Source organism: Neofelis nebulosa, chromosome 7 (genome assembly GCF_028018385.1).
Source record: "Neofelis nebulosa isolate mNeoNeb1 chromosome 7, mNeoNeb1.pri, whole genome shotgun sequence".
Taxonomy (NCBI): Eukaryota; Metazoa; Chordata; class Mammalia; order Carnivora; family Felidae; genus Neofelis; species Neofelis nebulosa.
Window position 1 is genome coordinate 36,586,304 of NC_080788.1, and position 16,447 is coordinate 36,602,750.

At 51.0% G+C, this 16,447-nt stretch overlaps 1 long non-coding RNA gene across 1 annotated transcript; it reads right to left on the reverse strand.

Moving 5' to 3' along the window:
• Window positions 1-11,524: 11,524 nt before the first annotated feature.
• On the reverse strand, window positions 11,525-15,508 carry LOC131516345 (uncharacterized). Its single transcript, XR_009264005.1, has 2 exons — window positions 14,584-15,508; window positions 11,525-11,781 (listed from the first exon to the last, which is right to left on the reverse strand). It is a non-coding gene; the product is annotated as an uncharacterized LOC131516345 (long non-coding RNA).
• Between the last annotated feature and the right edge of the window lie 939 nt (window positions 15,509-16,447).

The window sequence follows — 16,447 nt, forward strand, 5'->3', positions numbered from 1 at the left end:
GAAGGCACGTTTGCTCTGAAACAAATGTCTCCGAGTTGCTTCCGAACAACTCTGAAGAAGACACACAATTAATTTGGGGTGGGAAATAAGGTTCGGCCTACTCCCAACACAGACTAAGTGTTTCTTCATTTGTCTAAACCTCAGTTTCCTCGTCCATAAGGTGCAGATTTTGACCTCTGTCCCTACCCCCTCTCCTTTACTCACCGCTTTTTAGCCCCTCACGCCCCCCTCCGATGAAACCAATCCCAGGGCCCAGTTACTGAGCTGGATCACACTCCAATCTTATTTGTTGCCTCTCCCAGGAACTTTGGCTTTTGTATGAAGACCTCTTGGGGGAGGGGGGGCCGCCTGGGTGGCTCAGTCAGTTAAGCTGCAGACTCTTGATTTGGGCTCAGATCATGATATCACACAGTTCGTGAGTTTGAGCCCTGAGTCAGGCTCTGCACTGACAGTGTGGCACCTGCTTGGGATTCTCTCTCCCTCTCGCTCTCCCCTCTCCCACCTCAAAATAAAGAAATAATCTTTAAATTAAAACTTTAAATTAAAAAAAAAAAAAAAGAACTCTTGGAGACTGAATAACCAAAGGAATAAATCTCTAATGGTGAAATAGGCAATTAGAGAGACCAAAGAGGGAATATTTTAGTAGAAGGAAGGAAGGAGACAGGGGGCACTCATGATCCACTTAGATAGGAATTCTACTCTCTCTTGCTGACTTTTCATTTCCTCCTTTCGTGGGAGAAATGAGTCAAGGCCTGTCTTGAATGACAACTCTTATTACCAGAATCCTCGGGTCATTTGGGGTGGCAAAGCAGCTTTTGGGCGATGTGTGTGGGTGTGGTGCCCGCATAGGTACGCCCCCCTGGCCACCCCGGACCCCATGTTCTCTCACTTCTGCCCAAGAGTGACTCAGGCCTAGTTTTGATCATCGCAAAATGACTGCAGCCCACGTTTCTTGACCTCAGAGAATGAGAGTGCTGGGTTTTCCCTTGGAAAGCTCTGCCCTCCTCCCCACCCCTGACCTACCTCTTTAGCCCCTGGGCTGTGATCCTCGGAAGGGGGCCTGCGTGGGATGTGTGTTTTGCCCTGTTGCTGAAGCAGAAGTCACACTCGGGAGTGATTTCCACCATCCATGTGTCCTTGCACTAGTGTCCCCTACATGGGTTTTGGTAAACCCATGGGTTTTGGCAAAACCCTCCTTGGGTTTTGGCATCCTCCCAAGTGACAGCTTTGACTCCTAGGCCCAGCATTGGAGCCACTGCCTACCTGGCCTCCCTCCAGCCTCGCTGCCCACTGCCCAAGCACCCTCCTCCTAGGACCCTCGTCTGTCCCATCATGGTCCAGTCCCTGGGCCCTAAGCAGACAATGCCCCTCATTCCCACCCGTCCTCACTACCCAACCCTAAACCTGCTTTCTCACCTTCTGCGATTTGCGGCAGATGGCTTAAACTCTCAGTATTGTGACCTCCCTGTAACGTGAGATCCAAGAAGGCAAAATTCCCCAATTCTAAATCTTGCCTTTCCTTTCCTCCCTTTTAGGGTCCATCAGAAATAACAATAGCTGGGGCACCTGGGTGGCTCAGTCGGTTAAGCTTCCGACTTCGGCTCAGGTCCTGATCTCCCGGTCCGTGAGTTCGAGCCCGGCGTCGGGCTCTGTGCTGACAGCCCGGAGCCTGGAGCCCGCTTCAGATTCTGTATCTCCGTTTCTCTCAGCCCCTCCCCCGCCCGCACTCTGTCTCTCTCTGTCTCTCTGTGTCTCTCAAAAATAAATAAACATAAAAACATAAAAATATTTTTTAAAAAATAGCTAATGTTGGTACAGCACTTTATAGTCTATCCAACATGGCTACATGCATTATTTCATTTAAAATCACTGACGACCCCCTGGGAGGCAATTATTTTACAGAGGCAGAAACAGGCTCAGAGGGGTTGAGTGACTTTTCTAAGGTCACACAGTTCATTCCTTCTACCTCAAACCATGTCTCTCCCTCACCCTCTAGTTCATGGCTGCAATCCTCATTCCCCAGAGAGAGTACTTTTCCTGCCGGAGTCAGCAAAGACAGACTTAGGGTATAAGCCTTCCCTGGGCGAGGGAACCGAGAGGGACAGAGCATTAGCACACAATGAGCTGCCTTGGATCTCAGGGAACTGTAAGAAAAGAAAAAAAAAAAAAAATCATGACTTTAAAGCTTGTCACAGGCTCCCCTATCCGTGGCCTGGACCTCTTGGGAGAAGCAAGGCTGGCTCTAATTGGCAAGGCCAGGTGCCGTGCCCCCCCCACCCCCCAGTGACAGACCAGTACTTCCCTGGGGCCAGCACCTGGGGGGCTCCTCCCAGGGCTCCTCTCCCGGCCTGCCGCAGGTGCCTCCCAGGATCAGAAGCTAGGTGCATCCTTTCCCCACCTCGGTTTCTCTTTCTGTAAAATGGGGAGGATCCCCACTGCCCTGCCACCACTCTCTGGGAGGAATGGAGGTGAGTCCCGGAGGGCCTGAGTCAGTCTCTTTACAGAAGTGATATCTGAGTAAAAGATAAGAGTAAGAGTGGCTTCAATGCCGCCTGATAAGAGGACGCTGGAGAAGAAATCGATTCCCCGGCAAATTCTGGAGAGTTGAGTTTTCTGCATGATTAGAAGCCCCTCTGATTCGAAGTCTTGTGGCTCCAAATCCTCCTACTCTTGCAGAGAGAGAGCCTCACTGGGACTGAGTCAGGAGGTTGCTTGGCTGGGGTGCACATGCCAGGCTGCAAAGCCACACCGCCCAGGGCCTGGACCAGAGGTAACTGTAGCAGGCAGCGTCAGACGGGCTCAGGAGTGGCATTTTCAGATAAATCCCTGAGCACCATTTGCCTTAGTTTCTTTGGTTCTTTCTCAAAGGCGTCAACTACGTAAAAACCCCAGTTACGCAGGGCCGTGATTCAATTTTATCATGGCATAGAACGGCGTACTGGAATAAAATCCAAAATTTGTAGGACACACTAGCAGGCTGGACATTTATGTAAGAGTTCATGTTGCAATCTCAAGTTCAAGTTCCACAGGACAGCAGGATGGAAACTCGGGCAGCATTCCCATGATGCAGTCCTGACAAGGAGTCCCTTTTCTTTGGGAAACTCGATCTTTGCTCTTACGGCCTTCTACTGATTGGACAAGGCCCACCCGTGTTGTAGAGAATACTCTGCGTTCCTCCAAGTCTACAGATTTAAATGTTACTCAGATCCGATAAACACCTTCACAGCCGCGTCTAGATGGGCGTTGTATGTTTTATTTATTTTTGAGAGCAAGAGAGACAGAGCACGAGCGGGGAAGGGGCAAAGAGAGAGCGGGGGATGCAGAATCCGAAACAGGCTCCAGGCTCTGAGCTGTCAGCACAGAGCCCGACGCGGGGCTCGAACTCACAGACCTCGAAATCATGACCTAAGCCGAAGTCGGACACTTAACCGACTGAGCCACCCAGGCGGCCCACGGGGTGATAAGCCTGAGCTGGACTCCTGGCTCCCCCGCTCATTAGCCCAGGGACCCAGTGCAAGGAGTTGAATCCCTCGGAGCGTGAGTTCTGTGTCTGTCAGGAAGGGCATATAGTACCCCCAATACAGGGTTTTGTCGGGCTGACTGGGGAAGATCCGTGTGACGTGCCCAGCTCAGTGTCTGCCATGAAAGAAGCCCCCATCATCTTAGTAATGATTATTTTATTGCTTCTTCGCACACAATTAAAACTCACTAATTCAGACCTATCAGAGAGGGCAGTCAATGGCTGGAAAGTCCACATTAAAAAATAATTTAAAAATAATGTCGTTTTATTACTTTAAAATATATTACTCAATCCAGGCTAATAAAGTGTTGCATAGCGAGACCCTGGGGGCCTTATGTTAATGAACAAATAAGAACAATGTGAGGTTAGTCTATCAATTATTGGTGTGGAAAAGGGAGTTTTTGAAAGTACTTGAAAAATGCCTCCACGGAGTGTATTATCCTCCGTAGATTAAGTGTTTCCCCTGCAATCATCTTCACGCATTTTATTAATTCAACAGCTTCTCGCCACCTTGAGAGTGCTCCAGGCAACTTTGGCGAAGCGCTGACCAGACTTCCTACAAATTCTGACGCGGTGCTAACTGCGTGTAAGACATTCCGTCGAGTTAGGTCAAGACCTTTATTTTATGTTCTTTCCCTTTCCTAGAAGCCGGTTTCAGGGCGGCCATCTCAGCCTGTAGCTCCCGGAGATGGGACCGTTTCCATCAAATAGCAGGGGCTAGGCTTAGGAACTTGGGCTCTGGACTGAGCCAGCCCTGGTTCAAATCCCACCTCTGGCTCTTTTAGGCTGCGTGACTTTGGGCAAGCCACTGACCTTCTCTGGGGCACAGCAAAGACCAGTTGACCTTCACCACGGGGTAGCTGTGAGATCAGATTAGTGACATATCAAAAGTAGCTGAGGGGCACCTGGGTGGCTCGGTGGGTTAAGCGTCCGACTTCGGCTCAGGTCATGATCTCGCAGTTCGTGGGTTCGAGCCGTACATTGGGCTCTGTGCTGACAGCTCAGAGCCCGGAGCCTGCTTCGGATTCTGTGTCTCCCGAGCCCAGGGATTGTCATCATTATTATTACCAACGAAAATGACAACTTAGATTTCATGAGAGCTATCCAGCTTCTCTCCAAAGCTCCACTGAGACCATTTATATTTGAGGGAGCCAAAGGGCATGGTATCTGTCGGTTCTTTTTAGGCCTTCCGAGTTTGAATTGGGTTCGCTCGCCAGAATCGCACGCGCAATACGAGTTCAGCCCCTGTGGAAAGGTCTTCCCTGAGTGTAGGTGCAAGTTAAGCCCCAGATTCCACGGCGCGTCTGGGTGGAGAACCACCGAGAAGGGGGAGTCTCACGGGAGCCCCTGGGAGCTCATCACCCATCATTTATTAAGCACTTACTCTGGGGAGGGCCTGGGGCTTTACAGCAGCCTTTGTCCTCCCCAACCTCCACCAGGGAGCTTGGACCATTGCCCCCCACCCACCCCAGCTTCTCAGAGGAGGGAGGGGGAACTTGCCAGGGGTCCCAGAGCTGGTAAGTACTGGTTCTAGAATGTGCTCACTGCACACCAGCCTCTGAAGATGTCCTCTGTGACTGTATCTCAGACTCCACAGAGGCTCCCGCCCTTCTACGAGACCCCTCAGGTGAATTTTGTCACCCTGCTTTGAACAACCCTGACAACTCACCCACCTCTCCTAGGGCTTTGTCCACCCTTCCCTGAATGCCAGCCACACAGGAACCACCCCCCACCCCCATGCCCCCGCGGGACTTGTCTGATTTTGTTGACCCGGTGGTGGCCGTCAAGGCCTGTGGCTGCAGAAAGCACATAATCCATAGCCGTGCTGACGGAATTACTAAGAACTTCCCAGAGGGCCTTTGGAGAAACTGTGTGCCTATGTGTTCTTTTAGGTGACCCCACTGTAAAGGCGGCTGCTGGAAAGTAGACAGAGGGGCTGCTACGAGCTGGGGCAACCCCAAAGGCTGGTGACATTACCCTCGTCTCCCTTCGGGCCTGGTGCCACGCCTCAGGAAAGGATGAGACAGGACTGTGGAACCCGAGCTGAGCAGCCCAAGTGGGCGTCTGCTCCTGCGAACAAAAGAGCCCAAGGGAGCAGCCGGCTAAGAAAGATGGTGTGATGGTAACTGACCCTGCCCCTCCTCTGCCCCTGACCAAGACCCCCCACCCAGGCACAGAAACCATGCAGCCTGACCACAGATAGCCAATCAGTGGCATAAGGAGAGTGCCTGACACCCCAGCAGGCTCTTCTTTTAATGTTTATTTATTGGGGTGCCCGGGGGGCTCAGTTGGTGAGCACCTGACTTCGGTTCAGATCATAACCTCGTGGTTCCTGAGTTTGAGCCCCGCATCGGGCTCTGTGCTGACAGCACGGAGCCTGGAGCCTGCTTCAGATTCTGTCTGAGGGGCAGAGGGCGAGGAAAAGACAGAATCGAAAACAGGCTCCAGGCTCCGCGCTGTCAACACAGAGCCCGATGCGGGGCTCGAACTCAGGAACCGCGAGATCACGTCCTGAGCCAAAATCGGAGGCTTCACTGACTGCATCACACAGGTGCCCCCCCGAAAACATATTTTTTGTTTTTTTTAATGTTTACTCATTTATTTTTGAGAGAGAGAAAGAGAGAGCACGAGTGGAGGAGGGGCAGAGAGCGGAGAGAGAGAATCCCAAGCAGGCTACTCGCTCAGTGCAGAGCCTGACATGGGGCTCAGACTCACCAACTGCGCAAGATCATGACCCGGGCCGAGACCAAGAGTCGGACGCTTGACCGACTGGGCCACCCAGGTGCCCCCAACAGGTCACTTTTAAACTCAATCGTCTTCCAAACACCAAAATTGTTTTCTGTAAAAATCACGAAACACAACGAACAACAATATTATAGGTGTGCTGCACAGGCCATGTGTCATTTCTTCAGAATCCCCGTTAACGACACGCGATTTTGAAAGCATTATGTACTTTTAACCTATCCAGACATTGTTTCAGTTGCCTCCTCCTTTGTTCTTCTCCCTTTTCTCTATGGAGCACCACTGAACTCTTGTCATTTTAGGTTGGTGCGGGTGCCCCACTTGAAATTTCTCCAGAACACCTTTATGACTATGAACCAGTTGCTGGTCTCACAATACTACCACACATTGTAAGTTACTCCAAGTTCCTATAGGACACAAAAGCACAACGATTTGTATAATGGTGTTTATACGTGCCCAGCAGCTTGAACTCTAATCCTTTGGTTATGGTCTGATATAATAACAATTTATGTAAACAATTATCCAGTAACTAACAAGAGGATGTTAATAAGACTATGACGTCAGCCAAAGACACAATTTATTGATAAAAACCACTTTCTGGATTTTGTTCTTTTTAAAACAATTAAAAAAATAAGTATCAATTCAAAACATGTTATTCAAGGGGCGCCTTGAATTCAAGGGTGGTGCAGTTGGTGAAGCATCCAACCTGATCTCAGCTCAGGTCTTGATCTCAAGGTCATGAGTCCAAGCCCTGTGCTGGGCCCTTCACTAGGCATGAAGCCTACTTAAAATGTATCTATGTAAACAGATGTATACAAACACATCATTCAAATTCAGTTAACTATTTCAAGCATGAACTAAAATACTCACTAAGCAAAAACATAACATCTCGCAATTCACACTCTTTGGTCGTTTCAAATGTTACTCCTTGTAAATGTTTATTTATTTTTGAAAAGAGAGCACAAAAGGGGGAAGGGCAGAGCAAGAGGGGGACAGAGACTCTGAAGCAGGCTCTGTGCTGACAGCAGCGAGCCCGATGCGGGGATTGAACTTCCGAACCACGAGATCATGACCTGAGCCGAGGTTGGACGCTCAGTTGACTAAGCCGCCAAGGTGTCCTGGTTGTTTCCAATTTTAAACAAAACTAAACTCGAGGGGCACCTGGGTGGCTCGATCGGTTGAGCAACTGAATCTTGATTTGGGGTCAGGTCATGATCTTGACCTTGATCTTGGGATCAAGCCCTGCATCAGGCTCTGCACTGGGTGTGGAGCCTGCTTGAGAGTCTCTTTCTCTCTCTCTCTCTCTCTCAAAAAAAAAAAAAAAAAAAAAAAACACTAAACTCCAGTGATTACCTAGAGTGACTGCATTGCATTAACGAACTCACGTTATGTTTTTCATCTTCACAAAGGCTATGTTGTCATTATTCATTTCAAATCTACTCTTTTAAGCTCGAGAACACAGGTTACCACGGGGGATTGGGGACAGAGACTGCACCCGGGGAGAAAGCAAACACTTCTGCAGCCTGACAAAATAACTCTCGAAACAAATGCCTGGGGGCGAGTCCGCGTTTGGGGAGCCAATGCTTGTAACTGGGAGTCCTCCAAATTAACTTCGTTGTACGATTACAATGTTTATTAAAGGAGAGGAGGGGCGCCTGGGTGGCGCAGTCGGTTGGGCGTCCGACTTCGGCCAGGTCACGATCTCGCGGTCCGTGAGTTCGAGCCCCGCGTCGGGCTCTGGGCTGATGGCTCGGAGCCTGGAGCCTGTTTCCGATTCTGTGTCTCCCTCTCTCTCTGCCCCTCCCCCGTTCATGCTCTGTCTCTCTCTGTCCCAAAAATAAATTAAAAACGTTGAAAAAAAAAATTTTAAAAATAAAGGAGAGGAGGGGCGCCCGGCTGGCTCAGTCTGTGTGTGGAGCATCCGACTCTTGATTTCAGTTCAGGTCATGATCCCAGAGCCATGGGTTCGGGCCCCAAGTCAGGCTCTGTGCCTAAGATTGTCTCTCTCTCTCTCTCTCTCTCTCTCTCTCCCTCTACTCTTCTCCCCCACTCCTATGCTCTCTCTCTCTCTCTTACTCACTCTAAAATAAAATAAATAATTTTTAAAATTTTTTAATTAAAAGAAAAAAGGAGAGGTAATAAAACCATCCTGATGTGAAGCTTATACTTGTTACTATTTATTCTTAAGTTCCACTCCCTTACACCTGATGCCAAGAAAGAATTTTCGTGGAGGAGAATTTTGTCACTGACATTGTTTGCAATTGCCAGTGCACAGGGACAATAAAAGCAGGTCAAATTTCAGTCAAATCTATTGCTTTTTTTTTTTTTTAACTCCTCTGCACCTGCTTGTTCCCCGCACCAGAAGCCTGCACCCATCACCCTACCCTCGGTACCCAGGACGAGACCCTACATGCAGCCCCCAGGAGGTGTCTTTCGAGCTGGCTCCCAGCACCTACTATCCGTTTCTCCTTCACAGACGGTGAGGACCACGCGACCAATTATGTCGCCCTCCTCGCGTTGCGCAGGGAACCAAATTTGTAGCTCACCGTGTAGGACCTTATGGCCTGTTAATGCCTCCCCCCTTGGTGTCAGCCTGATGTCCCGGTTTCCGACTTAGTGTTTGAAAGTTCTCAGGATGACCTCCCTCGCCGCCTAATGAACTGGCAGTGTTTTCCCGTATCAACTTGGTCTTTGGATTGCAGTGGCATGAGGGAGGGCCCCAAACCAGTTTACCACAGTCCCTACCCCTCCCTAAAGCCTTGCTCTGGGGCCTGTCTCCTTCGTGTCTGTTACCCACCCCGCCTCTGAAAGCACTTGAGTTTTCAGTCCGTGTACGTGTGTTCTTGTTAGCCAACTCAGGTCCAGCTGATGGGGACCTCAGTCCCACTTAGTCCGGAGAAGACGGTGCTGTCATCTGGGATGAGGGACACGGCCAGGTCCTTTGGCATCGTCTCATCTGACCCCTCGATCACTCGCCGAGGAAAGCATTGGCACCATTTTATAACCAAGGAGTCGGAGGCTCTGAGTTCAGTGCCCCATCACGAGGATTCCAGGTAGCAGAACCAGGGCGGAACCCCACGCAGGCCTGGAGGTTGCTCTGATGATCGTGGAGGGAGGGGGGAGCATACCGGGGTTCTCCCCAGGGGATGAGGGACACCCTCATCCAGAAAAGAGATGGCCTTCTACACCTCTGCCCCGCCCTCCCCACTTCCTGTCTCCATCCACAGCACCCGCAGAGATGCCCCGCGGGAGCCCAGGCCGTGCCTGCCCCAGGGCCACATCACAGAAAGCTGTGCAGCCTCTCACACCTTGTCCTCAGACAGACATGTGCTGGGCTTCATGTTCTGCCGTCACTGTCTTGAAATTACTAACTTTTGAACGAGGGGCCACCCCTCCACCATCTAGACCAATAAGTGACAGTGGCCCAGCTGGCCCAAGCACCACCAGGCTCCCCCTCGCAGAGGATACCCTGCACCCAGCAATGCTTCTGGGAGTCACCCCCCACGGACCCCAGCTCCCCCTCGCAGACATTGGCGGCCAGGGTCCTTCGGCATCGCTGATACCCTAACCTCCCTGAGTTTTGCTCTGGTCAGTCACCACAGCAACGAAAGCTTGTTCCCTGCGGCTGAGTGAATCAGAAAATATTTATCAAGCACGGTGCTAGGAGCTTCGAGGGAGAATGGGTGGCTTGGCTGGACAGTCCAGTTTTAAAATAGTTTCAGTGTGGGGAGCCTGGGTGGCTCCGTCGGTTAAGCGTCCGACTTCGGCTCAGGTCATGATCTCGCGGTTCGTGGGTTCGAGCCCCGCGTCGGGCTCTGTGCTGACAGCTCAGAGCCTGGAGCCTGCTTTATAGTCTGTGTCTCCCTCTCTCTCTGCCCCTCCCCTGCTAGCCCTCTGTGTCTCTCTCCTTCAGAAATAAACATTAAAAAACATTAAAATAGTTTTAGTAATAAATACCCTAAAAGAAGGGGGAAGTAATATCTGTAAGCCTCTCTTTCTCTCCTGCCTTGGAAGTCATGAGGTAGGCACAATAGTGAGGCTATACAAGCACAGACTTGGAAGCCAGGGACTTCAGGGTTTGAATCCCAGTACCTCCCCTTCTAGCCGTGCCACATTACGCAAACCACTCTCCTCCCTCAGCCTCAGTTTCTCCTTTACAACACAAGAAGATTTACCCCTGCCCACTGCGCAGGGCTCTTTAAGGATGAAATGAGCTAATGTATAACAAAGAGCTTTGTTGACTGTGCAAATGTTAGGTTGTTCTTTCAATAAACATTTATTAAGCATTTACTCTGCGCCAAAGCCTGAGTTAGGCATTAGAGTCTCTCAAATGTAAACGTCCTGGGCTCATTGGGATTCATTCTTTTTTCTTCCCACCCCCGCCCCCCGCCCCAACTGAGGTGATAGTCCCACCACATAAAAGTAACCATCGGAAAGAGAACAATTGAGTAGCATTTAGTGCATTCACAATATTGTGAACCAACCCCTCCAAGTTCGAAACTACACGAAGACTGTCCCTCCTAAATGTCACCCTCTTCTTAGGGTATATTTTCTCTTGCTAGCATTTTGTCCCTCTTGGGAGCTGATTTCCTGGGTTTGATACGATCCTGATGTCCCTCTGATCCCCTGTGACGCCAGACCAGCCCCCGGATCCAACCTCAAGCTTCACAAGCTGCAACCCACTTTCCTTGGCCAGCGCTAGGGAATCCAGAGCCCCGAGCCTGCCATTTTTAATTACGCCAGGGCTGGGTGAGCAGGTAATCACTGTGTATTTCAGTAAATTACCTCTCATAAAGGAGCTATCATGTTTGTTCGTGTGCCCTTCTTTCCTGGAATCAGCTCCCCGTTTTCCAGCATCGCCTCTTCCCAGCAGCCTGTGCGCTTGGCGAATGTCCGCCTCGTTGAGCTGGGGGGAGAGTCAGGTGCAGGGGGAGGGGGCGGTGTTTGGGCAAATATTGGACTTGGCCACACTTGCTGTCCATATCAGGAACCCGATTGCTGTTATTGATTGACAGATGTGGGGACCAACTGTTTGGAAAGCTGAGCCCCCTCGGATTGGGGTAGGTGTTTCGGCAAACAGCCCTAATACTAGGCAAACAGGCCTGTTGGAAGAAGTGCCTGGCATGTTAGCAGAGCAAACCAAGCACTGAGCAAACAGCTTAAAAGAATGTGGCCACCTCCATGTAACCTCGACCGAGGTATTGATCCCACTGGAGGCGGGAGAGGGGCTGCGCAGGGAACAGAGAGATACGAACCCCAGCAGAATGTAAATGTTATCTTTAAGCTGCGGCTGTCAGGGCCCTAATGGGCATCTGTTTGGAATTTGTCTTCTTGCAAATCTTTAAATCCAGGTCAGGGCCACGCGCGGAATTTAATAACAACTTTTCAGAGAGCTCGGGGCCTGGGACGGATTTCATTCTTCCTAAGTCCAACTGGGACTTTCTGCTCTTCCCAAGAGGGAGCAGCCTCAGACGGAGACTTTCTAGGTGCACGGCCCCCGCTGAACATTAGTCAGAAGGCTACAGGAGAGAAGAAGAAAGTCAGAAATAAAGGTGCTTTCTTGGATCCCCGAGCTGCCCGGACTTAAGAGCTGGTCGGTGTAAAGAATCCCAGAGTCCGTGCCAAGAAATCTGGGCTTCCCGCAGCTGCTGGCCCCACTTGGCCGGCCATCCGTCCGTCACCTCGCTGGGCCTCAGCTTCCTGCATCTTCCAAGTCGAGCACCCAGCCCCTGCTGGGCATATGCAACGGCTCGGGCCAGAAAAGCTCACTCTGGCTACACTCTGTAGCCAGAAACACTGCCCCCCGTATCAGGAGTTGGGCAGTTTGCTGGGACGCCCCTCCTGGGCCCGAGACCCTCTGGCATTACCACGTGGCAACGGCGTGGGCCACGGCCAAGTCTGTCAACTGTTCTTCCAGGCGAGTGACTGGACAGAAGATGGAGAGGGAAGGGAATATGGGATGTTTGCAAATTCCTTGCAAAGGCTGAAAACCTCTTGGTATTTCTGTAAAAGCACAGGCTGACAAAACACCTGCTCCTCAGTATTCCAAATGAGGTAAGAGGGGCTGTTGATCAGAGATCACCACTGGCCTACAGTTTCTCCTCGACAAAAGCCACGGAAAAAAAATAAGATCTTCGCCCTTGCCCTCGCATCCCCTTCCCCGGCCTGGCCTGGCCCCCTGGTTGTGCCGGTCGAGGCCAGGAGTAGGAAGTAGGTAACGTGGCCATGCACCCCCGAACAAGGAGGGGGCAAACCCACGCTGAGCACTGGCCCATTGGGAAGACTGATTCCTATCTGCACCTGAGGCCCTGAGCAGTGAGTAATACCCCAGAGTATTACTTGGCACTGTATCTACAAGAGTACAAGGAGTATGTTAACCATTTGGATCCACTCTGACTTTTGGTGTCAGGTTTCACAGTGATAAGAAGACACCAAGAAGGCTGTGGCTCAGAGAAGGGGCATTCCCAATTTTAATGGATCTTTAAACAGACACGGAATGGAAAGACGTAAGCAAAGCGGTCAAGGGCGTGGGCTATAGTCAAGGGCACGGGATGGAATCCCAGGTCTGCCACCTGTGAGTTGTGCGGCCACGGGCAGGCCACCTGAGTTCTTTGAGCTCAACATCCCTCCCTGTAAAACGGAAATAATAATACAAGGGATTGTTATAAGAATTAAACGGGCTACTGTGTCTTAGGCCCTCAGTGCTGCCCTTCCCCCATGGTCAGCCCTCAGTAAATAGTAGGGACTCAACACGGTCTCTGTGACATAGACAGGGCAGACCCTGGAACAAGCTGTCATTGCCAGTATGAGACTGCGGGAGATGCCCCTGTCCCCACGGAGGAAGTCCGCCAACCTGGCCTAGACAACCTACCATGAGACTGGGGTCAGCATGGAGGTTTTACCACAGAGGAGAAAAATGCCCTATGTTTCTACGGGCATGGCCCATGAGAGCTTCTAGACTGACATCCCCCCTAGACACTTCGAGGCTTCCCGCTCCTACGCACTTGACTCCAGCAGCAAGAGGGCTCTCAAGACAAAGCTCCCCATCACAGAGATGGTCTCTTGGCCTCCGCTTGCAGATGGTCAGAGGAAGCCCCAAGAAAGGGACGGGCTTGCCCAAGGGTGCGGCATAGGCCGGATAGCGAGCCAGCCACTTATGACAACGAGGAAATGGGCAGAGGAGGCTGGGTCTCCCAAGGCAGAACCACTGACAGGTTATCAGGGAGAAGTGAAAGCTGGCCTTACAACAGAAGGGGATAGTGGCCTACTTCACCTCCACTCCCCAGACAGTTACTCATTAATCAGGGCGCCTCTACTGCAATTAGAAACAAATAAGTAAATTGTACCTGTGTTGACACCCTTGCCCTCAACCTAATGATTAACCCGCCCTCGATGAAATGACTGTCTCAACAGAGAGTGCCTCAAAACCCTTTGCTTTGGGAATGGGACAGGAAACACGAGGGTAATCTATGGCGTCAGTTACAGAGAGAAAGCTAGGGGGCGCCCGGGGTGGCTCAGTCGGTTTCGACTTAGGTCGGGATCTCACAGTTGGTGGGTTCGAGCCCCGCCTCCCGCTCCATGCTGACAGTGTGGAGCCTGCTTGGGATTCTCTCTTGCCCTCTCTCTCTGCTCCTCCCTCCCCCTCAAAATAAACAAAGTTTAAAAAAAAAAAAAAAAGGAGAGATAACTATATTTCCCCAATCCACACAGCCTAACATATGAATAAACCCAGACGATTCCCCACCCCCCACCCCCACTTAAGGAAAAGGCTCTTAGTCAAGATCATGTGTTTGGCCTAAGTCCACCGTGGCTGGCCTCCGATGCTCCCCAGAGCACGGGCAGAAGTCCTCCCTCCCAGCTCTCTCCGCAGCTCCAAGGGACCGTGATGCAGAGGCTCACTGTCGTGAACCAAAACCAGTAAAAAGTAAAAGGGGGAGAACTTGTTCAGTACAACTGCTGCCATTTTCAAGGGTCAGGGAAGGATGCCCTCGCTGGCCTGAAGGCAAAAAGATAGGGCACGTGGGCACCTCCACCGCCTTCCCTGGTCACTCTCGGGTTTCAGACCTTACCCATGGCGGTCGGACCACGTCCGCCTTTCTTGCAGGAGAAGATGCGGCCGCTCTGCAGCCCGTCTGGGGGCAGGAGCGGGTAGGCGAGGCTTCCCAGGTGGAAAGCGTGGGAAGCAGAAGGCCAGTGAGCATGAACTTGGTAAAGGGTTTCTGGGAGCCTCTCTCGGGATGGCTCAGAGTGTGCCTCTGACTCTTCCTTAGTCCACAGTGGGGCCCAGAAAGCCCTTGCCAAAGGCACCGGCTTTGCCTTACCTGCTGAGACTACCCCCCTCCACTGCGGAAGCCTAGGGCATGAGGTAGAGAAGGGATGGGCCCCCATCCTGCTGCTGTCGCGGTTCCCCCACACCTGTCACGCTCCCGCGGCTGCTGGAGATACAGGCGCTCAGAATAGGGAAAGCTGTGCCCTCCCGTGTTCCCACTTTCTCACCCGGTCGCTGTGCTCATAATTACCAACTGCTTATAGGAAAGACAATTAGACTGAGTCCCCTGATAGAATGGTTAATTATTACAAGCCAGGAAAAGAGGGAGTCGTAGGCTGACCCCATCTACCTGGATGCGGTAACTAGCACTGTTTTGGAAACGCCCAGGCTAGAGCAGTGTTTTCACGGGAGAAGCAGCAGCTCATTACGATGATAATGTGAACTACACGGGGCCCGGGGCCGGGCCGCAGCAGCAGCATCATCGCTGATGAATCAGGGAGAGTGCTGAGTGAGGCTAAAAAAGCTCCATTACGGATCCACCCCGCAGAGGCCCCTCCACGCGGGGCCCAGATCTAGCCCGTTATGCGAAGGTCACAGTCCTCTCCCAAGCCGCTGCGTCTTCCCTACAGACTTTACAGGTCCTCAGAGCTGTGAACTTTGAAATGGGTAAGCGCAAATACGCACCAGGCCAGGACAGGCCCCATGGGCACGTGACCTGCACAGTCACCGAGGCCCAAGCTCGGAAGGAGCCCCCACGCCGTTTAATGCTCCGCCCTCCCTCTCTTGACCTTAACTTCTGAGCAGGGGCCCCCAGCACTTTCGTTTTGCACAGGGACCTGGAAATCGTGTCACCAGTCTTGCACTCAAGTCAAATGCAAAAACTAGACGATGCTAATAGAAAGTGAGACTCAGGAATCCATATGTCAACCCCCTTTGCCTTCATTTGAGTCAAAATGCCCCACTCTTTTAAAATTCTGGGCAAGAGAAAGTCTGAGCCACAGAATTTTTTTTTTTTTTTTTTTTTTTTTTTTTAGGAAAGGATTTTATTACAACAGAAACCCCTTACGAGTAGGTCTGACCCGGTCCTCGCCTCTCAACCAGCCCCTGCCCGAAAAGCACCTGTCTGACCAGCTGTGTCTGTAATCCCAAATTGAGGAGAGTCCCAGCTCAGCCCTGAGACAGCAGCCCCCTCTACTCCATAAAAGGAAATAGGATAGGAGAGGGCAAGGGAGGGGGGCATTCCCTCCTGCTTCTCAGTTGTTTGAAAACATTTGCCCAGAGAGGGCCTCTACGGCAAAAACAAGTTTTAGAAACTCTGGATCAAATAAAGTTAATGTTCTGAACTGCAGGACTTGTCAGAACCTTTAAAGAGTTGCAAGGAATTGGGACTCTGGAACACTGCACTGACAGCACTTCCCAGGCTTATTTGACTCCATTCATCTAATGAGGCAAATAATGAGTGACCCAGTCACTCAGGGGAGTGCTCACCATCAGGTCCATAGAACTGAACCTCAGGGCCTCCCACCCATCTAGATCATTCCAAGAATCTGGAAATACCCTCACCAAATGTTCACCTGGTATGGTGATCCACCCCACAAAGTCACGTTTGCAGAAGTAAGGTACTGCCATATATCCGTATTCTCAAAGAGAGCCGCTAAAATTCTACGACCTTTGGACCCCACAGAACACACATCCTCCTCTGTCTGCATCCATCCCCAAATCTGGAGGCCCCACCCTTACGTCATGCCACACAGCTTAAAATGTACCCACATTCCTGTTCAATATAATTTAAAAATAACTCTAGGAATTGAGTCAGAGATGGAATAATGTCATTTGTTTAGTGGACTTTTTTTTTTAAGAATGGTCTTTTTTTTAATGTTTGTTTATTTATTTTTGAGAGACAGAGAAAGAGAGAG